This window comes from Anser anser (assembly GCF_964211835.1).
Source record: "Anser anser genome assembly, chromosome: 8".
Taxonomy (NCBI): domain Eukaryota; kingdom Metazoa; phylum Chordata; class Aves; order Anseriformes; family Anatidae; genus Anser; species Anser anser.
Genome location: NC_139728.1, coordinates 12,451,845 through 12,474,321, shown reverse-complemented (window position 1 = coordinate 12,474,321; position 22,477 = coordinate 12,451,845). Strand labels below are relative to the sequence as shown.

General features: G+C 42.4%; 1 protein-coding gene across 9 annotated transcripts in view; it reads left to right on the top strand.

The window, feature by feature from the left end:
• The first annotated feature begins 3,186 nt into the window (after positions 1-3,186).
• The window catches only part of RABGAP1L (RAB GTPase activating protein 1 like), a 249,466-nt gene continuing 230,175 nt past the window's right edge, over positions 3,187-22,477 (top strand). For 3 of the 9 annotated variants that reach the window (XM_083846185.1, XM_083846168.1, XM_083846186.1), the window contains exon 1: positions 3,455-3,615. The gene's annotated coding sequence lies outside the window, so the exon portion shown is untranslated. Of the gene's footprint in view, positions 3,335-3,454; positions 3,616-3,764; positions 4,177-4,471; positions 4,593-5,213; positions 5,355-22,477 lie in introns of those variants that run through there. The other 6 variants (XM_083846187.1, XM_083846179.1, XM_083846181.1 and 3 more) reach the window with 6 other exon arrangements.

Below are 22,477 nucleotides of genomic sequence, written 5' to 3'. Positions count from 1 at the left end.
CACTCTCCAACAGTTTCATGTCCTTTTTATACTGTGGTGCCCAGAACTGCACACAGTACTCGAGGTGAGGCCGCACCAGCGCAGAGTAGAGCGGGACAATCACCTCCCTTGACCTACTAGCGATGCCGTGCTTGATGCACCCCAGGACACGGTTGGCCCTCCTGGCCGCCAGGGCACACTGCTGGCTCATATTCAACTTGCTGTCTACCACCACCCCCAGATCCCTCTCTTCTAGGCTGCTCTCCAGCGTCACATCGCCCAGTCTGTACGTGCAGCCAGGGTTTCCCCGTCCCAGGTGCAGGACCCGGCACTTGCTCTTATTGAACTTCATGCGGTTGGTGGTCGCCCAGCTCTCCAACCTATCCAGATCCCTCTGCAAGGCCTTTCCACCCTCAATCGAGTCCACAACTCCTCCAAGTTTGGTGTCATCAGCAAACTTGCTCAAAATGCCTTCTATTCCTACATCCAGATCGTTTATAAAAATATTGAAAAGTACCGGCCCTAAAATGGAGCCTTGAGGGACCCCACTGGTGACCGCCCGCCAGCCTGACGCAGCCCCATTTACCATAACCCTTTGGGCCCTGCCCGTTAGCCAATTGCTCACCCATCGTATGATGTTTTTATTTAGCTGTATGGTGGACATTTTGTCCAGTAGGATCCTATGGGAAACCGTGTCAAAAGCCTTGCTGAAGTCCAAAAAAATCACATCAGCTGGTTTCCCTTGGTCCATCATACGGGTGATCTTATCATAAAAGGAAATCAGGTTAGTTAGGCAGGACCTGCCCTTCACAAACCCATGCTGGCTGGGACCAATGACTGCTTTGTCCCCCAGGTGCGCCTCAATAAGTTCGAGAACCATCTTCTCCATGATTTTACCAGGCACTGACGTGAGACTGACAGGCCTGTAGTTGCTAGGGTCTTCTTTCTGACCCTTCTTGTAAATCGGCACAACATTTGCCAGCTTCCAGTCTACCGGAACCGGAGTCTACTTCAATGGATTTTAAAATAAAGGATTTTCTTCTCAGCATGTGGATGCTCTATGTCTTCAGGATATTTCTTGCACCTCCCAGGACATTACAGGTATGAGGATTTGAGTACACTAAGAAAGAAAGGCTCGTGATAATCAGTGCTTTAGCTTGAGAGTTTATTATGCAGCAAAAAGTTATTTCCATTACTAAACAGTTGGGCTGGTGTGTGTATTCACTTTTCTCATAAACAAACTTTCAAATTCTCATATTGCCCAGGCTGTACATTTCATATGTCTTTGCTGGCTTTTCAGGTATCTATCTGAACTTCTTTCAGTCACGCTTGGGTTTTCCAGACTTCTGGTAGCTTATCACATTCTCTGCAGAACTCTCCCTGATTGAAGGAGGTGCCCAAAACAGAGAAGTTTTCTTCACCAAAAGCCTTTTTGAGCTCAGTGGAGTGGAAACATTACTTCACTTTTCTTGTGCTTGACAGTCTTTTTCTACATTCCAGTAAAGTCGTCACATTTTTTTTACAACACTGAATCACTGTTGACTCATTTTCTTTTGTGAACTGCTCTGAACCCAGACTTCTTTTTGTAAAGTAACTGCTTAGCCAGTTTGTCTCCAGCTTACAGTTTTGCAGTCAGTTATTCCCAGCTTTACTTAAGTTTCTTGCCTCATGGAATTACATCCTATTTACTTTAGAACTTTGTTTCAACTTGTCGTGATTTGTTCAGTTCTGTCTTCCAAAATGCTTGCAGCTCTCACCTGAACAGGATATCCTTCACAAGGATAATAAAAATATTCTCTGTCATATTGCACCATGTAAAATTAGGCAGTTTGGGATTCAGGACATAAATATTTGGACATCCCACTTGCTACAAACTTCTGGTTTTGAATGTGAATCACTTGGAGTTACTTCTGAGTGCCATTTTGTAACCATTTCATGTAAGTTTCACACAGCCCACATTCCTCTAGCCTTCTTATGAGAAAGGTAGATGATATAGCATGGGAATCCTCGCTGAAGCCAAGATCCCATGATTTACTTTTGACATGTTCTTGTTGATTTTTTTAACGCTTATTAATATTATAAACATGACTTTCAGTTCTTCATGTTTTTACCCATATTCTCACAGAAGTGTGTCGCATCTGAGGATAATGACAGTTAAATTTTTTCATCTTGTTCCTCTCCTCTAATATTCTTCCCCCTTAATCTTTCTTAATTCTGCACACTGTTGCGGTTTATCTGAAGCCTGTGGTGCGATAAAAACAATCTGAAGATTATTTTACACCAGCTGCAGACAACTAGGACAGATAGCTCTAATAGTGCATAATAGTAACGCCAACGGAGAAACACTGACAATGCACACGACTGACCAAATAGTCCTGCATACAGCAGGCCAAGTAGTTCTATGGGAATGCTCACCCGTCTGCTTGCCTTGCCGGCCTTGAGACCAGTTTGCTGCAGCACCGCAATGCAAAACGGCTGTGTAACAAATAAGCCAGCTCTGGGCCTTTTTGCATATTCAAAATTTGTCTGCTTTTCTTACAGCATCTGAATGAACGTTAATGAGAGTTAAATGCTTGGATATATCAACTTTAAGTAGCTGCACTCTTAAAGTGATTTAAAAAGAGATTTAAAAATCGCACTTCAGTGTTACTGCTGCTACAAGTGTTTGTGCTTCGGCCTTTCCCCCCCGTTCCCGGCAGCAGAAGCGGGACGCGCTGCAGCCAGCCTGTGTGTGCTGGGACACGAGCTGCCCGCTGCCCTGCTGTCCGTCCGTCCGTCCGTCCCGGCTGTCCAGCGACAAGCCATCCGCGTACACCCGGTGCCTGCAGGGCAGTCCGTCTGTCCCAGGTCGGGGCAGGGCCCGCTGTCGGTGGCACTGACGCGGTTATTTAGTGCTGGGGCCTCATGTTCCTCAAGGCTCCAGGGATCCCTGTCTGACATGGAAAGAGTGCAGGTGAGCTGCATAAACTGTGGGGTTAATTTAAATGCAATTTGTTTCACACAAAAGGCGAAAGAAAAGAAAGCAACGGGACAACCTTTCATTATTTACACATAAACAATGCAGATATTTACTTAAACATACGCATCTATTTACCGTTTAAATATTAAATATTTATTTAGCCCTACAAAACCACTGCTGATAAACAATCTAGAGCTGGGATCCGCCATCAGAAAAGTTTGCTTATCCTACGCAGCACGATCTGTCGGTCGCTGTCATTCCGCAGCTGCAGTCACCAGAATTTGTAGGCGCCCAGCAGGCAGCCTCTCTGCGGGCATTTCCCGAGGGCCGAAGGGCGACGTTTTCCCAGTCGGACGGCCCGCGTCCAAATCGCTGTTCCTCCCGCCGCCGGCTGAGGTGAGGGACGCGCTGCCCTCAGGGGGCACCCGGCCCGCGGAGGCGCCGAGGGGGCGGCGGCGGGTAACGGCTCGGCTGCGGGGAGGGGACGGGAGGGAAGGGGAGGGGAGAGCGAGGAGGGGAGGGGAAGGAAGCGCCGCTGCCGGAACGTGGACGGCGCTGGCTCGGCCCTGAGGCGGCTGCGCGGCCCGCTGAGCCCCGCCGAGCCCCGCCGGCCCGGCCTGCCGCTGCCCTGCGACGAGAGGCGGCGGCGGAGGCGGGCTGGGACGGGCCGCAGGGCGGTAAGCGGGGGGCGACGCCGCCGCGGGGCTCGGGGCGGGGGCGGCTCCCTGAGGAGGGCTCCCTGAGGAGAACCGGCGGGGGGCGGGAGGGGAGCGGGGGCGGGCGGCCGTCCCGCGGCTCGGCGCTGCCCCTCCCGGCCCGGCGGGGCTGCCCCCGAGCCGCCGGCCGCTGCCCCGGCCCCTCGCGGCCGCGGGGGGAGGAGGAGGCTGGAGGGGGGCAGCGGGGCGCCGGGAGGGAAAGTTGGTTTGGTGCCGGGGCGCGGGAGCGCTCCTCTCCCTTCCTGCTCCCGCGTAGGAAAAGTGAAGTCACTTCCCAGGAGCCAGGGAGCTGCTGGCCTAAATCCGCGTCCTCTGCGTCGCTCGGGTTCGCCCACCTTTCTGGGGTTTTTTTCTTCCCCCTTCTTCTACTTCTCACCAGCCCCCTTCCACAGTTAGGCCCTCCCTAGTCGTGGCTCGGTACAAAAATCCCTGTCTTTAGATAAAGTACTTGAAAAGCAGCTGAGAGCATCTGAAGTGGGTACGGCGCTCTGAATGAGCTGGACTCGGCAGCTCTGCCTGTTTGTAAGTTTGTGAAGTGTGGCGTGTACTTTGGTCCTGCTGTCACCCTGCGAGCTCTGCTAAGACTGCTTGGTTTTGATTGCCTTGAGTAAATAACTCACGGCATCTCGTACCTGCGTGCGAGCGTGCATCCGTTCTTTTCTGTGAGAGGGTGGAAAAAGAGATGTAAAGTGTCAATGTTATGTTTTTTGAAGACAGTAACAGGTTTGGCAAGAAAAAAGAAATAGCCTGCTTAGGTAAGCATTGCTTCTCTTTTTCGTGGTCAGGCCCTACTCTCACGATCTTGGTGACTTTTCAGATAGAACTCTGCAGAAGGGCAGCTGTCTTTCCTGTCTCCAAAGAGACTTCTCGGTGACGCCGTCTCCCTGTACGCTCGGGCAGGTAGCGCAGCTTCGTTTGGCTGAGCCTCCCTGGTGCAGGTGAGGATCCCGAGTGACTGCCATGTCGTTATGTGCCGTGTCTTCTGAAGATTTATGGGGGGTATGGGGTCGATTCTGCAAGCTCTGCATGTGTCTAGGTAGCACTGTAGGCAATGCTGTTTGTTTATGTGGGCTATGTGGTATTGATGGTGCTACTTACGAGGTTAGTTGGCAGTCTAAGCTTGAAGAGACTACTGCTGCAGTTACACACAGGAAGCACAAACTGACTCGCTGCTGTAGGAACTAAAGCTAAATCAGAATGTGTTTTTTTGCAGTACTCTGCAACGTTCTCTTTAAGGTAGTTACAGCGAAGTGCAATATTGCTTGGATAAAAATAGCATTCAGTCCTTTGAAAAGCGATTAAGATTTGGTGATGTTAGTAATAGAATTTCAAAAACATCCAGGCCATAATGTGGCTTTTGGGGGAAACCAAGTTGCTGGTGTGTTCTCCAGGGCAAGTGAAGACAATCGGAGTTGTGGCTACTCCTTCCCTGTGTCACCAATGGGACTCACGCAACCAGGAAGTGAGTTAGGCAAGAGAACTAATCTGGGCAAAAAGTAGTACTTCTTAATTTCTTTTTTTTCCCTTCCCAAGTTACTTTTTGGTTAGAACAACTTCCTGAACTAGTTCACTTGCCTGGTCTTATGGACGATGTCTCAAGCTGAAGGAGGAAGAAGTGTGTTTTGGTAGGGAGGAAGGAACAGCTGCGGTCCTGCTAGTCGTGGCCTGTGATGGGTATCGGGGTCATGCTTTTATGGCTGGTAAGTTAGTCTAAGAAGGCACTGCCGCTAAAAGAAGCTGCCCTGAGTGTATGTTTGGTATATGGTGCTTGTGTTGAAGGTAGCAGGTGATACTAAGGGTGTAGGAGCTCCCGTGTGCTGGCACGCCTTGGTCATGAAACCCTGGTGTCATTTGTCTTTTTTTTTTTTTCCTCAGCAGCAGAGCCACCTCTGTTTCTGTATTTTAATTCTTCTTGTCCCCAGTAGCAGCTTGCTCTCTCCTTTGCATACCCTTTCTTCTCACTAAACCTGCCATTGATTCATTAATTGTGAAGAACGATCTGGGCATTGTTAGACAGGGGTGTTTGTATGGTTAGTCAGCTCAAATTTAAAAATAAACAGCCATATATTTTTATTATTTCTGTTCTAACCAGAAGGTTATTTCAAACTTGACTGACTTCAGTAATTGCAAACCTTCTGATTTCCAGTTTGAATTAATTTGTCATTAGATTATATCCATTTTATGTACCCAATGGACTGATATGCCATATCAGCGCTCTTAATTTTGGTGTAGCAGCACTCTGAAACAAATGGATGCAAAAATGTGTCAAATTGCAACACTGAACCTTTTTTTCCCTTCTGGCTACTGGCTATACCAATCTTTCCTGTAATTGCTTTTTCTCCCCATGAATTTTAATTTTGACCTAAGTGAAAATTGAACCGTACATTTCAAATATTAACATTAAGCTTTGTAGAAGTGTTCTTTAAAAGAAGACTAAGATGTTTTAAAGTATATTTTCATAAGACTAAAATTTATTTTATTTTTTAAATATTTTTGACAGCTTGTTCCAGCCTCAATCTTACTTTGTTATAATGGTACAGCTGTTAAAGGGGCCATTACTGTAACCTGGATCACTTAAGGGATTCTCTTTGCTTTGATAGAATCCTGGTTCAGAGGCGAAGCTTGACCTTTTTGAAAAGCGATTGAAATTGATTTATTTCACCTTTTCATGTGTTCTTAACTTTAAAAAGAAACAGAACTTGTGTTACAAAGTATTAAAAAATACCTCCATGGATTTTAAGGTGTTTACTTAATTTTGATACCAGAAGCGTTTCAGGAGGGCACTTTGTGAAGCTGAGAAAGCAGTTTGTTTGGAGAGTGTGTGTGTGTGACTGCTTATAAGTGATACCTAAATAAATCCGTTTCTAAAACCTGCTTAGTTAAATAGATTACTCTGAAAGATGAGTAAGGCCATTGTGGAACACCTCAGTTATATTTTTGCTTTGCGGAGGGGTTTCCTGTTCTTTGGAAGGAGCAGCAGGGACAGAGATCTTCCTGATGTTTTTAAGCAGACCGAAGAAAAATTAAAGTTGCTGCCACAAAGCGAGATGGGTCACAGCCCTCTGCTTTCCTGGTCTTGTCATCCCTGAGGCTTGAATCAGAGTACCAAAGAAGGTGTGTTTTCTTTCTAGGTCAAATGAGCTTAAAAGTGCAAAATTATTCTAGCACTGGAAACAGGTTTCTGTGTGAGTTATGGGGTAAGCACAGTGGTAAAATGGAAAAAAGTTCTAAGGGCAAGTGGCCGAGGAATGTTTACATTTGTGCATATGACATCAGATGCATGCTTCCTATACGTACAGGACAGCTGAAATTCTTAAATACGTAACTAGGAAGTAATAAACTTGTTTCAAGAATTGCTGAATGGAAGTTTATCAAATAAAACAACAGGTTAATGGAATGGTGAATTCATGAAATGGTATCGTTTAGGTCAGAAGGGGGCTTCTGGGGGTCATCTAATCCAGCTGCCTGCTTAAATTTAAGCAAAACCAATTTAGATAAGGTTGCTCTGGCCCTTACTGTGTTTCTGGATAACCTGTCTCCACGTTTGACTGTCCTCACGGGGATTTTTTTTCCCCCTATAAACTAAACGGAATTAATTTCCGGCTTGTGTTTGTTGCCTCGTGTCCTGTCGCTGTGCTCCATCCAGAAGAGTCCAGCTCTGTATTTTCTGTACCCTTCCATTAGATAGTTGTCAGCAATAAAGATTCTTCTGAGCTGCTTTTCCAGGCTGTGCAAACTCAGCAACCCCAGCCTCTCGTTATATGGCATGTGCTCCTGCCCTCTGGCCAGCTTGGTGGCATCCACAGGATTTGCTCCAGTGTGTCAGCGTGTGTCTTGTGCTGGGGGCCCAGCACTGGATGCAGTGCTCCAGCGCAGTCTCACAAGCCCTCTTCAGGGGACGGAGCTCTCCATGGGCCTGTGGGCTGCTGGGCTCGGCCTTCTGCGCTGCGAGGCCACACTGCTGGCTCCTTGCAGGTTTTTTTTCCTACGGGGACCTCCAGGTTCTTTTCTTCCAAAGCTGCTTTTTATCTGGTTAGTGTCCAGCCTGTTTTGCTACATGGGCTTATTCTGTCTTGGATCCAGGACTTTGCACTTGTCTCTGTTGAACTTCATGAGGCTCCTGCCAGCACGTTTCTCTAGCTTGTCCATGTCCTTCTGAAAGGAGCATGTCCATGTCCTTTCCATTTCCTGAAAACCATGTTGCTTGTTTACCCAGTGCCTGCCTCACCAACCCGGCTCTGAGGATACCATGAGAGACGGTGTCGATTGCCTTCTGTGTCCAGTGCTCTTCCGTCATCCCCTAAGCTGGCCATCTTGCAGCAAGCTGTTGTGTTGATCAGGCGTCCTTTGCCCTTGGTAAATCCATGCTAGCTGTTCCCAGTCACCTTCTTGTCCATCTGGGGCGTGGGGATGGCTTCTGGGAGGGTTTGCTCCATCGTCCTCTCATGAACTTAGGCTGGCCTGTAGCTACCCAGGTCCTCCTCCTCCACCCCTCTTGAAGTTGGATGTGATGTTTGCTTTTCTTCCAGCCGTAAGGAACCTTCCCCGGGCTTACAGCCTTTCAAAAACTTGTAGAGTGTGGTCTCTGTGACATTGGCCAGCTCCCTCTGGGCTCCTAGTTGCATCCCACCTGGAAGCATACAGAGTTGTGTGCTTCCATCTTCCTCAGGTGCTTCCCAACTCCATCTTCTTCTTTTGGAGGTCATTCTTTATTCCAGCAGACTGTGCTACCAGGCGCAGGGGTGTGGGAGGCTTGAGTACAGGCCCTACAAGCGAAAACTGGGGTAAAACAGGTACCAAACATGTCAACCTTTTCCATGTCCTGTCTGAAAAGTAGAGGGCAGCGTGTACTCTGGTGCCAAGGAGGCAAAGCAATTTGAAAAAATGAACCACACCTTCATTTTTGCCACAACTAAAAATAATTAATTCCACGTAGAAATTTACAGCTTCAGTGTGTGCCCTTCCTTTTTGTGCATTGTAAATAAGAAGTTGTTTATACTTAGCAGCAAGCTGGTTGAATTAATTAATACTCAATGCAATCCATACACAAGTACTTTCAACTGGAGCGCATTTTATGTCTCTTTGTCACTGCATAAACCCATTTTAGAAATCACTGGAATAAAACTTTGAAATTGTACCGTGTTAACTGTGTGCAGGGGATAATTTGTTTTATGCATTTATTCAACCCCTCACATGTTGTTCTTGTGTTTATGTCTTAGCTATTCAAGGACAAATAAAGTTGTTCTGGAAGTCGGTGAGCTGTAGTCTGTGCAGACAGTTTGAAAAGAAAGTTCTTGCGTGTTTTAAACTCTCTGTGCGTGCTTGACATTGCTTGTGACTTCTGAATGGGTGTAAGTGTTTCGGTTTGTGTTGATGTTGACTTAACCACAGGTTTATCTTGGTACTCTTATAGGCTAGGTATATCAATCATAGCGTAGCTTTGGGGGTCTGAGTAGATCTCTGGCATTCATTCAGTCTCGAAATACGATTCGTAGCATGGCTGGGAATTCAGAATTGATTTCTGGTGTAATGTATTTGAGAGGAGGTAAGGTTCCATGCAATACCGTGCTCAATAAACCCTGTAGTTAGTGGTAAAATTGCAGCCTGGACGTTCGCCTTTCAAACGTGATCATTTGTTTTACATTCGGATGCTGGCAAACTCTTATACAGTGAAGCCTGTTCCTCGTGGTGGTTGATAACTCCGTGACTTAATGGTTCAACTTCTTTTTAGTGTCTCTCACGTGATTCCTGAGTAGGAAAGAAGAGGCCAAGGGGCAGAAGAAAAAAGAGGCGTTTTTTAAGAACCAGCAAATTCTCACAATAGAGTTTCAGTCAGTGTCTGAATCTAAGAACAGATCCCGAAGGCTGTTTGCTAAGTGGCTGAGCAAGATTTCCTCGTTGCTGTTGGGCTGAGGAGCGAGGTGTAGCGAGGTGGTGACCTGGGTGAGGAATGGAGCAGATGTGGAGGCAATGGACAGCAAAGCCCCTTCTCGGTACTTGCTGTAAAGCTCACGTGGTGGTAATCCTTTTAATGTAAAGAACCAGTTTTGAGGAGCTTATTTATGACCAGTCTCTGATGTTCTCTTTTTCTTGCAGGTAAATACAGTTGTGAGAATACTTGCTACATTATCTCTTTATAGTCTTTCCTTTGCAAAGCTTCTATACGGCAGGTTTCCTACTGCAGGACGTAACTGTGTGAGCTGCCAGAGGAGAGTTACCGAGTAGTCATGGCCGAGTCCCGAAGGTACACTTTTGGCAGTGACTAGCCCTTCTTAAACCTCCGTGCTTTCAGGGTGCGGAGCTGAGTTTGGCGGTGGCACTGTTCATTAGAGCACAGCTGATGGTTCTGCTTAGCCCGCGTCAGTCATGCGCACCCTAAGACGCGCACCAGGTTTTCCTTGGTGGGCATTGTGTGCTGGGCAGCGATCTGCTGCGGCTGTCCGTGCGTTTGGTAAGCTAATGCTCTCATTTTCCTTTTGGAAGAAAAAATGAGCAAGGGCTTTGTCTGAGAATCTTACTCTAAAGATTGACTTTTAGTACGAACTACTGTTTAGTTAATTTTAATAATATTCATTATTATTTAGGGAAATAGCACCTTGTATTATAAATATTTCTTGTTAAGATAGAAACCAATAAATATAAACAACCCACATATTTTATTTAAAAGAAGTTATGCTGAATTGAGTTGCTTTTTGTTCAGTACCATTATTCATTTAGCATTGCGGCCTTACGGTGGGGTAATGGTAGCATGTCTCCAGGTATTTCTGAATATTTTGGTAACTTCTACAGCAGGCTGGATTTCCTAAAATTTCTCGGGGGGAAAATAATTCAAAGTAATGTAAATTAGATATTTTGACTTGATTACTGTGCTTTACAGAGGTCTAGGATCCTGTTTATTATTTCAGCATGATAATTTAATTAAGATGGTTTTATTGTGCATTTCTGTTGAGTATGTAAAATACGGTATTTTTACTGAAACGATTGGTTACAAAAAATTTAGGTGTTGTCTACAGATTTGTATACACAATACACAAATGTGTATTGAACATTATGTGTATATATATACTTGTATTTCTAACATATTTTATAATAAAACCTGTAAGGAATGCCTCAGCTGGTGCATTGTCATTGTGTGTTTGTTTATATACAAAACCAAATCCATAACTTTAATTTAGAAATGGGTGTAGAAATTTAATAGCTGGCTAAACTTTTAAAATAAACTTGCAAAAATAATTTGCAGGCTTTTATTTACACTTAAGGAACATACTGGTATATTTCTCTTTATTAGGAATATTTGAGCACTGCAAGTTGATTTTTTTTTTCACAGGAGACAGTTTTTGGTTGTTTTTTTGGGAGGAGAAAAAATTAAAAGGAAAGCAGGAACCTTAGGCTGGGCCATTTGAAGTGCCTGTGGCAGAGACGTGGTTTCTTTCCCCTCCATTCTGCGAACCCGACGTTTTATTTTGTTCCTCTGGCGTGTACTTTCATTATTTCCTGTTATTTTGAACTCAAGTCTCACAAGTTACTTCTTGGTGGCAGTGCTGCCTAAGTAACGGTAGTCCCCAGGCCTCGCTGCCTGGTTTTGTCTGTGCTGTGCATTGGCTGTGCTAACACAGGGGCTTGCTGAGCCAAGCGTTGCAGTGGCTGAAGAAGTGCTCTAATCCTCCTTTCTTTCCCTGGGGTTCTTTGTCAGTCACGTAAGTTGTCCAGCCTCTTTCAGCGCGTTACTGCCTGGACACTCGCACAGTTGGAGCAGATGGTGGGAGGGGATGCGGCTTTCTTAGGCAGTTCGTCACCTCCTGTATCTTCAAGGTATTAATGAACTATCTGTAGCTTATAAGTGTTGATGTTTTCAGCTTGAATTGGCATGTGTGTGGGCATCTGAGTACAAAACAGCAATGAAGTTGAAAGAGAGCTTGATGTGCATACCAGCAGTAGGTCTGGGAGTAAAACTTGAATTAGAGCTCAGACTGGGCAGTGCAATGAAGATGAGCCTGTGGAAATATTAGTCCTTTCTGTTTGTGTGCACAGAGTTTGTGTTTGCTCGTGGACAGCTTTACCATAAAATGTTTTTTAATCCCTATTATACTTGATCCTAATTGTTAATACTTGTATAATTTTGTTTTGGCTTTACGAAATTTCAACAAACTGGCAACTGTTAGCTAGATTTTTTTTTTGAGATAACAGTTCAATGTTTTTGAGTGAAAAAAAAGTAAGTGCACCGTAGAAAACTCAGTAACTGCACATTGTTTTGAATGTTAATTATGAACTGTTTATTGCTATAGGTATGTATAAAAACGGTTAGGAGAGGGGAGGAAGTTGATGAAAATGTCCAAGAAAATCGGTTGTCAAGCCCCAAAAGACTAACATGAAGTTGGAAGTTCCTCGTAGTTGTTACGGCTTCTATATTTGCCTTTGACTATTACAACTTCCCTTTTTTGATTCTTTTTTCGTTTTATTGAGACATCAGAAATTGAGACTGACTATGAAGGGGTCAGACTGAGGGACAGCGTAGATTAGTATCTAACTTCTGGTGGTAGCCAGAGAGGTAAGGACAAAGGGTATGTAGTAAGACAAAGACAGGTGCTGCTCCTTCTAGCGTACCCTACCAGTTTCCACCCCGGCCTCTGTGATCCTGCTTCTTGTTCCTTCTGGCAGCCGTATGCTTTCTGAGGTGATATTGTGGAGCATGGAAAAAGCGGTTGCATTATCTTGTATATTTTCTACAAAACTCCCAGGATGTGCCGCAGTAACATTCCGTTCTTACACTCTGTAGGAGTGCAGTGAATACCATCTGCTTTGCTGGGACTTGCGAACACGTGAATTTTTGTTCCCTGCTCACAGGGCTGGGACACTCTGTTGGGTTTGTTGAAGACTGAACTTTGACTTGAATGCGTGCTCATCTAGGTTGTACTTTGTGTTTTGGGTTTGGATTCCTTGCATTGTAAATCGTTTGCTTGTCCCATGGGTTAATGGCTTTTGTGAGTGTGAAAGGAAATGAGTGATCCCTATGAATATGTCCTACAGCACGTCCTGCTAAACGAGTTTATGGGTATCAGAATAATTACTGTCCTTTCGTTGGGTAGGTGAATACGAGTTGTAAGAGTTGGTTGTGTCGAAACTTTAAAAGAGCGTGTTGCTGTGATGCATCTGAGAGGTTCATGGCTGTGGCTCCTTTCTAATTTTGACTCTGTTGTTCTTGGCAGTATAGCAGGACTTAAAAATTCAAATGTTAATTTGGCGTATAAATTTCAGCACCAAAATAGTGAGCCACCAGTTAGGCTCTTCACTCCAGCTTTTCCCTGGTGGTGTCAGCGTTATCCATTGTAACACCGGCCTTGAGGTTATGTGGGGTCCCCCCTCATTCACTGCTGCACTCCTGCAATCTCTCAGCTGAATGTATGCCATTTTGCTGGCTTGTCCTGAGCCTAGGGACTTGGTAATGGAACGTTCCCGTAGTGGTGCTCAAGGTAGCATGTTGAAAATGCTGTTATAGAAAGCAAATCCTTGTATAATTATTAGAAGATGAACTTCTGTCATTAGTATTTCTGTGCATTTTATATTTTACATTAGTTGACTGTAACGCCCTCTGTTTGTTTCCTGAAGTAAAAATGTTTAATTGAAGTAGTTAGTATGTAAATATCGACAGTGAGTTTTATATCTACATTTAATGACAACCATGCATGGATTGTGCTGAAACCCACAGCACAGCACGCTTTTTTTTTGGGCAAGTTAGCTTAGCCTTTGAGAGATGGAGACTGTGGTTTTTAAAAACCAAACAAAACAACAGCCAAAAAAAATCCAATTGCATCTTTTTGGCTCCTCAAGATTTTTTGATTTAGGCAAGCAGGTGAATTTCTCAGATTAGAAATATAGCACTTTGTAGTCCAGCTAGTCTGGATAGCCTGTCTCAACAGACAAGTACTGACTTTGTTTGTTGTTGGGTAAGGTTAGACAACTTGATTATGTCAAGAAAATTAACAGAAATCCTGCTATAGCTTTTTGCACGATTTTTCCAGTTATATTTGGTGGTGGTATGAGCAACTATATTGTATTATTTTAAAGTAATGCTGGAGAAAAGATATGTAAATCTCTGATGTTATCAACTGGCCTAGATCAGCCTGAGTCTTACACCAATGTAATTAATGAGAGTCATTCAATTAAATAAACAAGGTGCATAAGATTTAGGTAATTAGTGGTGATCTGCCTGGGAAGTGAAGTTTGTTTATACAAAGAAAAAATAAAAATTGCTTTTCTTTGAGCTTAGTGATAGTTTCACCATAAGAAGAATCTGAAAAGTCTTTGTCATGGTGTTTTAACATAGAATTTACCCTGTGAAGCAATTCTACTTACCATATTTAAGTAGTAGGAAAAGGCTGCAAAAACCAACAAACCAACCCTTCTTCGGGCACCTCAGATTTATGTTTTTTATAATTGCTGGTGAAAAGTGTTTTTTTTTTTTTATTATTATTATGAGTCTTCTATAGCACCTTGTCAGTACTTGTTAGCTGCTTCGAGGAATTCTTACAAATAAGAATGCAAAATAGTAATAAAAAGATTATGTCTGGCTTTTGATTATTTCATTTATTTATTGAAGTCAGTGTTTTCTTTAAGCATTTAGGAGGAAAAGTAAGTTCTGCTCATTATGGATGTCTGGGATGAAAGAAAAGAAATTGTTTCTTGGAAAAAGTGTATGCGTGTTCGTTTTGTTTCCCATTCCCTTCTCAGGCAGTCTGTGGAGGAGATCCTGAGATTAGGAAATACTTTAATGTTCCACTGTATGGGAACAAAAAACGTTTTAGAAGGGACCATTATCCGTAGCGTCTTCTGAAAATCAAGGCTGTAGGTGTTGGAGCAGATGCTGTCTGATAGGAGCACTTGGCCTGCGTAAGATCATATGTAATGATACACACATGTGCTATTAATTTGAAGGTAACCTCAGGCAATGCAACAGAAGCAGCTTTTTTATAAGTATTTTCAGATACATGATCGTATGGCTTTCAGTGATTCTTCCTTTAGATCAAGTAACTTTTTTTTTTTTTGGTCAGAATTATAAAATGTTCTTAATAGTTAATAAACAGAATGAATGAGGCTGGTTTTTTTTTTTATGGGTGTTAGTTGGTGTTTTTCATACTGCCTTTCCAAGCAGTAGTTCTACCCTGAGTTATGGAATGGATTTGTTTAGTTAAATAGATCACACAACAAAAACCTTCCCAAAGAGTGCACTGTTATTAATAAATAAATAATGCTTTGTTTTAGTTAAGGAAGATATGTGGTATTCCTTGGTATGTGTCTTTCAGAAAGTTTCATATGCACATCTCTTACCAGTTTCTAGAAGAGTTTGGGTACTCTGGAAAATATAAAGTGACCTGCATGTTGAGACCAAACCGTTTTCTTCTCATCTTGATTGATGACATGAGCAAATTGTATTGATCCTTCAGACTTAAAATGGAAAAAGCAGAAATAGAAGGAAAGGTTTTATTATTATTATTATTATTCTAATGTGATTAGATGGATAGAGCAGTTTATTAGTACCAGGTGTAATTGGTTACATAGTGCACTGTTCTTACCCGTGGAAGTCCGTTTTTCTGGGAGGGAACCACTTTCATTTTCTTAATTTTTCTAAAACCTGTAGGGGCCTTTGAAACTAGTACTAGAGCTGCGTCGCAGAATATCATTATAAAAACTTGCCCTGGGAATGTGGGATATCAGCACATGACTTCTGGCATGCAGAGGTATTAAGAATTTACTGGTCAAATCAAAACTAAATACTGTTTGCACCTCTACAGTTCAACATGCACAGGACTAAGGGAGGCAATAGTTAAAGCCATGTACTGTGGCTTTTAGTTGTCGTGTACACCGTTATATAGTAGTTACAGTCAGGTTTCCCAATTTGAAGCAGTTAACCTGACTTTCCCGAGGTTTCACTTTCAGTTAGTCTCAGCCCTTAAAAGAACTGTTGTCTCCATCTTTTCATGCTCTATCTAAATATTTAATTTTTCAAGTGATGATTTAAGATCTTAGCTTGGACTCTAAAAGATTTTAATTGCATTACTTGTGTAGAAAGTATTTGTTTTTAATGAGAAGCTTTGTTTTGCTTTATGTTATAAAGGAAATTTTTTCTTTCTCATCTATTCTTGGGTGCACTGTTGAGACTGGACAGTCTTGCTGCTAAAGCAGTAGAAGTTTTGGTGGCTGTCTAACCAAAACTCATAGTCCTTGCCATTTTGGAAAATCCATAAATGAATAATGTTTTTGGAAAAAAAAAAAAAAAGTCTGGAGTGGCTACTCATTTACAGCTCATGATTGCTGTGACAACTATTAGAATGAAAGATACAAAACTAAGAAAAATAACTGAAGAAAATCAAATTAAAATAGGCTGGGAAGTATCATTTGTCCAGCCTACGGTGGTAGTGTATGACCAACTGCCGTTTAACAGCATCTGAGAAGCGGGAATCTCATTTCCCGTGGTCAGAGAGTATTAAGGTAGTTTCCGGGGTTAAGAACAAAACACTTATTTCACCTTGAATCTGCGAAACTTAATATTCCCCAAATTTATTTTGCAAACTTAAGATCACAATTGTAATCTCAGGCACAGGTTCCTCTGACGAACAAGGGCTTTACTAGCTCAGGAGGCAGGCACTGAATCGAGGTGTCTCCGGTGTTCCAGCGCTGTTGGAAGAGACGCTTCATAAGGCACTTGTTTGGCACGGGGAAAGATTGGCACACAGGATCAGGCCTTAGATCAGCCTGCTCTTCCATATGGTCTGCTTTGCATTACATCATGGTGTTTTTTTTTTTTTTTTTTTTTTACATCGGAAATAATAGCTTGTGGAGAAAAAACCTGGCTGAAACTTTCAGTATATTTAATGGAGAGAGGTTGTCCCATAGGCTAAATTGAACTGACACTGTTATTTTTACTATTAAGGGATAAAACAGTAAATCCTTTTTAAAACACTGGTTGTTCTATGCTACTGCCATCCTCTGGAATATAGGTCATTCTGGTTATGGAGTGAGTGGCCATATGGTTTAGTAAATCAGCTAGTGCTTGGGTTCAGTTTGAATGCTGCCTGGAAGCATCATCTCGCAATGAAGAACAGAGGAAACCGACGTGCTGCCCAGTCAGACTGCAGCTGAGAAGAATCGGGCACTCTTTGCTGCTACCTTATATTTTCCAAAGTAAGAAATGACTTACTGGCTCAAGAAGCCAAATGTTAGTGCTTAGCTGATAACAGGAAAGCAGCGTGAAGAAGTACTTCAGTGCTCATTTACGTTGGTTGCTCTGTCCTTGAGGTACAATGAGCTGCTGTGCTAAAGCGAGTTGTCTGAAATCCTGGTAGGCTACCCAGTAAGCCTGTGTACCAGAACACGTGATGTGCAGATTTACTGTATTTTAGTGTGTGTGTGTGTGTTTCTCCCATAAGACACAAAAAGAATGATAACCCCTGTAGGGTGGTGGAAGCTGCCATATTTCTTATTTCTTATATATATATATATATATATATATATACACACACATACACACACACACTATATATATATAGTATATATATACTATATATATAATATATACTTATTTCTAAAATATATGTTTTGAAAGGCGGATAGGGAGGACAACAGTTTTGCTTTTAATTAGCAGAAAATCCAAAAATTTCTTTAAATTGGTTCAGTCCTAATTGGATTAGCTGCTACTGGTTATACTTGTAAACAGCATAAAGTACCACGTGTCAGTAAGAAGCAGGTATGCTGGTGTCATCTGTTTGTTAGCTCCTTTCTCCTGCCGCTCACTTGTGTGTGTGGACAAATCTTAGGCCTGAATAATTGTTTCTCTCTTTCTAAAAACACCCAACTCAACCTTATTTTTAACTCTGTTTTGTCTAGGGTGTAGCTTGTTCGCTGCAATGCTTTTTTCTTAGTTTGTGGAGTTTGAGCAAATGGAAGTATCCAGCTTACTGGCGGCTACCTTTGTGGCTGGCAGCTTACCCGATGTTCTTTCATTCACCTGGACTGATCTTTCATCTAGCATTTATGATACCCTTCCCTCCGCCCCTAAATTGTAGGGGGGTTGGATTGGTGGATTTAGTTTGGTTTACACTTGCTTCTCATCTTCCCTCTTGCCTGTGATTTGCAGCGGTGGATGATCTCTGCTGAAGAGAAGAGATGGCCCTTCTCTGCTGGGCTGTAAATGTCTGCTGGTTCCTTGCCTGAGTCACACTCCGCTGATGTACCAAGCACGTGCCTACCATCATTCTGGAAGGGTTCTTCACCCTGACGATCTTACAGTTAAGATGAATAAGACCAGTATTTTTCCCGGAATGACTCCAAACTATTCGTCTTTGCAATCTTTAAGTGGTTCAGTGATTTATGCATAATCCAGTTTCAGCTCAGCAAAGCAGTTTCTCTCCTTTAGAATAAAGAGCATGGCATTCAAGATGGGATCTGTTTAAAAGGTTGTGCTAAAATTTATTTTGTAAGATCTGTGTGCAGTATGCTTTTGAAGGAAAATAGACATTTTCTTGTTTATGTAGTTTTCTTTTGTTTCTGTCTTCCTTTAAGAGTTATTCCTTGGCTACAAAATTGACATAAAACCAGTCTGTATCTAGGCCTCTTGTTTCTCTGTATCTAGGCACCCGGTACAACAACTGAAAACAGTCTGCTGTCTGTGAACAGCCTCATTATTTGCTGTTGTGTATTAAGTAGGAGTTTGCTTTCACAGAGGAGGCAGTGTTGCCAAAATAAGCTCGGTGGTTACTTTTTAGTTGTATGGTTGATTTTTCTTTTCTTGTGTGCGTGGTTTTTTTGCTGTTGTTGTTTTGAGCTCTTAACGTTGCTTTCATGGAAATTAGAAGATGCTTTTATACATATACATATCTATACGTATTAATATTTTAAAATAATATGTTTTAATGTTTTATACAGCAGCAATCTCCTTACATTAGGTTGATTTTAATCTCAGGAAACAGTATTGGTAAGCCAAGTAAATGCTAATTTTGTTTTTCCCAGATGTGCTTTACAGTGTCTTTCATAGCCAGAACTAGGATACTGGGAAACAATCGATGGATCATGGACCAGTAGTAGTGTGAACACAGGGACTTAGCTTCTTATATGAACATTACACAGAGAGAATTTGGCATTAAGGGTAAAATTACAGTGCTGTTGATTTTGATGAGGTTAAACACTGCTTTTATGAAACCTAGGGTTTCCAGCTGCATATGCATCCACTCGGTCAATAGGAAAGAAAAGGATTTTGTGGAAGATGGTTAGCTGTACTGCTTAAATGTACAACGTAGTAAGGAATTTTAGAAAGCTATTCGGTCCTTGAGTGAAAAAGCATTCAAAAGCTAAAGCTTTGTGAAGCATTTGTTGGCTTTCTGAAGAAGGTATGCCTCTCAATAATGGTAGCTATCTCCCTGGGTGAGACTTACGGTAGCACAGTGTTTTGACGTGCTGCTTAAAATACGAAGCAATGGTAGAGACACTCAGTTATTTGTGTGTGTGTGTGTGGGACTGTCCACATCTGGCTGGTTTCCAGCTTCCTTAGCAGCAAATTAAAATGTAATGCCCACCACTTCAGTAAACTGCAAATCTAAGTCACATTTGTGGTTTCTAGTTAAGTTGGCTAAACGCTCTTTTCGCACAGGTGCATTGTATTGTGTGGCTCAAAAAGGGAACAAGCTACGCTGCTTGGTGTACATTTGCACTTCGTGCATCTGTTAGCAGAAGGTGAATCACTGCATAGTTTTGTGAGACTTTCCAATTCGGAAAGCTCCCACAGAGTCCGCTGAAGAATATCAGTTCTGAAAAGAAGTAGGATTTGTTTACTGGTATGTCGAATGTAATACTGAAAGAAAATTAAATATTTTCCGAACCTACAGTGAACTTCAGCAGTAACTTTGACATACTTGTTGAAAGTGAGCTGGAAGTAAACACAAAAATGTCAGGTAACTGCTTCAGAAGATTGGTTCCTGTTAAAGATGGCTTTGCTAACGGGGACCTGTCTGCTGAGGAATTTTTTCCATCTAGTCAGGTCTGCAAAGCAATCCCCTTCTGGAAAGTTGCTGACCCTTCCTTTGATTCTCTCTTTCCAATGGAGGACATGAGTCCTCCAGTGCTGCTGTTCCTTAGCTTCTCTTGCTCTTCTGCCACTGAGGCTGGCGTAGGCAGTTGTGATGAACCCATGGTGCCTTACAGGAATGAAGCAGGGAAGCTGCTAAGTTTGGGCCTTCTAATGCATAGCACTGTAAGCATATGCAGTGAGTTCTGGTCTCTGGCCCCAAAATGCTCGTATTCCAACAGGAGTGGCTTAGCTTTTGTCTAGGACTTTGTATAAGCAAAGCGTTGGGAAATGAAGTACGGAAAGACGAAATGAGTGGTGTAAAGCTCTAAGGCAAAGCTCACAGAGAAAAACAACAGCTTTTCTTCAGTCGTCATAGTACCAACTAGAACTTAAAATATTTTGCAGAGGAAGATCTTTTCTTCCCCCCTGTTTTAGGTAGATCTGATTACTTTCTATCTCCAGTATCTTTTGTTTTGAAAAGCTGTTTGCCAGAAAGCCCTTTCTGAGATTGTTCCTCTTTCAGAACTGCAGTCGTTTTGTCATACAGTTGCTTTGTTTAACAGAGGTTTGGGATAATTTCTTCCTGTGTAATTGTTGCTGAGTTTCTGAATTGTTTTCTTCGTGGTATTGCTCATCAGTGTGGAGGAAGAATTATCTTCTCTACAGGAAAGAATGTGACTGCTTAAGATACTTCCTTTGTAGAAATTAATTCCTTGCGGTAGTAGTACATACTTCCAGTATTACTGTGAAGAGAACTTTGAAAGCACGATTTATTGTCATCTTTTTGAAGGCATTGTTGGACGAGCCCTTCTGACTCTTCACCCCGATGGTTTGGGTAGTGACCATCTGGCCTGTGTTTTTTATCCTTCGAGTGCTGTTGCCAGAACAGAAGGTGTATTGACACCATTTGAAACTAAACTGCACTAGCAGCTTAAACAAAGCCACTGGACTTCATGCAAAAGCAGGTGAGGTGTGTTACTTCTACGGACTTTCCTGTCCCTGACTGTCAAGTGCAGTTTGAGCAGTAACCAAATGCAAATGCTAAACCTCTTTCATCAGTATTCTGAGAGAGCGTTCAGCTCCAGGATTGTCTGCTACTAATTTCAGGGAATAAACTGAACAGGACTGTAGCCTGTATAGCCGTCTGTACGTTCTGATAAAGCAGTCAACAATTAAAAAAAAAAAAAAAAAGCTTATTTATGAGTTTAGTAGGGGGGTCTGTTCTTCGCACATGCATACTTGTGACACTATCATTTGTTTTTTGACTTTTGTAAGGAAGAGAGGAGTTCAGGTTTATAACTGTGCAATGACTAAGGACTAAAAGCCCTTAATATGGGGTGAAGCTAACGAAGAAAGGGAAATAACATAATGATCTACTGATGTCCAGAAGTCATTTGCCTTTTTTCTTGTTAATACAGTATAAAAAACCCTCTCAGGTGTTCTGTTCCTTCTGTTCCCCAAATAACCTTGATTCATTCAAAAGAGGTTTTTATTCTCTTCATTGCTTTTCTTCAGAAGTGCTTAGCTGAAGTATTAGAGCATGTGTATTTATGATGTGGAAAAAAAAAAACAACACAACTTTTTCCCTCTAAGTAGCTTATTTCTTAAAATGGTATAAATCTCAATAATCTTCTGGAGACTCCCAGTCAAATTATTAAACTCTCATATGAACTTTACTCAAGTTGTTTAATTTTGAGTATGACTTGATCATGATTCTTGATATATTTTCAGGCATTAAAAATTATTTTTGATCACAGATTGGTCATGCAATATTGTATGTAAAGCTTTTTCTAGTCACATGCCATTTAGAAAGCAAGGGGGAGGAAATGAGCAACCTGTTCACAGCGAGATGTTGATCCTTATAATATCCACATTTTCCATAGTTTCCATTGTTTTTAACTTGTCACCTGGCGTGATGTCTGTCGTGGACATCAAGAGGTGGTCTTAGCAGAAGACCTGTGTGGTTTGTAGACTCGTAACTGTGCTTGTGTGGGATGAGGAGTGTAGAGATGCATGGTCAAGGAACTCATCTCCTGAATGGCTGACCTGTGCGTGTTCGTCTTTGGCTGTAAAGTGGAGACTGCTGTAGTTTTGACTGAGCTGGGATAAAGAACATCGGGTGAATAATGCTGATGGCAGCTTGGAGTAGGCTGGAATGAAAAGGTCAGGCGTGGTAATTTATTCAGCTAGCATAGCTGTGTCTGGAAGAAGGTATGTGTCTGCACTCAGTGTGGTGGTTCAAGCTTAAACTATGCTCTAAAATACATTAAGTGCTTTGCAAATCAAATGTAATTGCAAGAATGCGTATGGTATGCTTTTAGGAAATTTGCACGGAATTAGAAACTCCCTGCAGTCATCTGCTGTTTATAATACTTCCTTCGTCTTCCTTATTTAGGAAGTAGGACTTCCCTTAAACTATCTTTATCCACATAAGGCAAGAACAAACCTCAGTATGCTTCCCTCGTTTTGTTAGCATTTTCTCTGGCTTTACAAATGTACATTTACCCTGGTTTTCTTGTTAAAATATTGCTACAAAAAGCTTTTTCTAGTTGACAGTGTGTCTGTCTGTCCTCTGTTATTGCAGAAAGAAGAGCTGGTGATACGCTGCTGTTAGCAGCTTGCGTTTGTCTTTCAATAATTCGTGCAGTAGGGCCTTCTCGGAGTGGAGCTCCCGTGCTGCTCTCCCATAAGTACGTGCATGAAGTTCACCGACTGAAACTTAGACTAAAACACAACAAAACGTCAAAGTAGCGTATCTTGTGATCC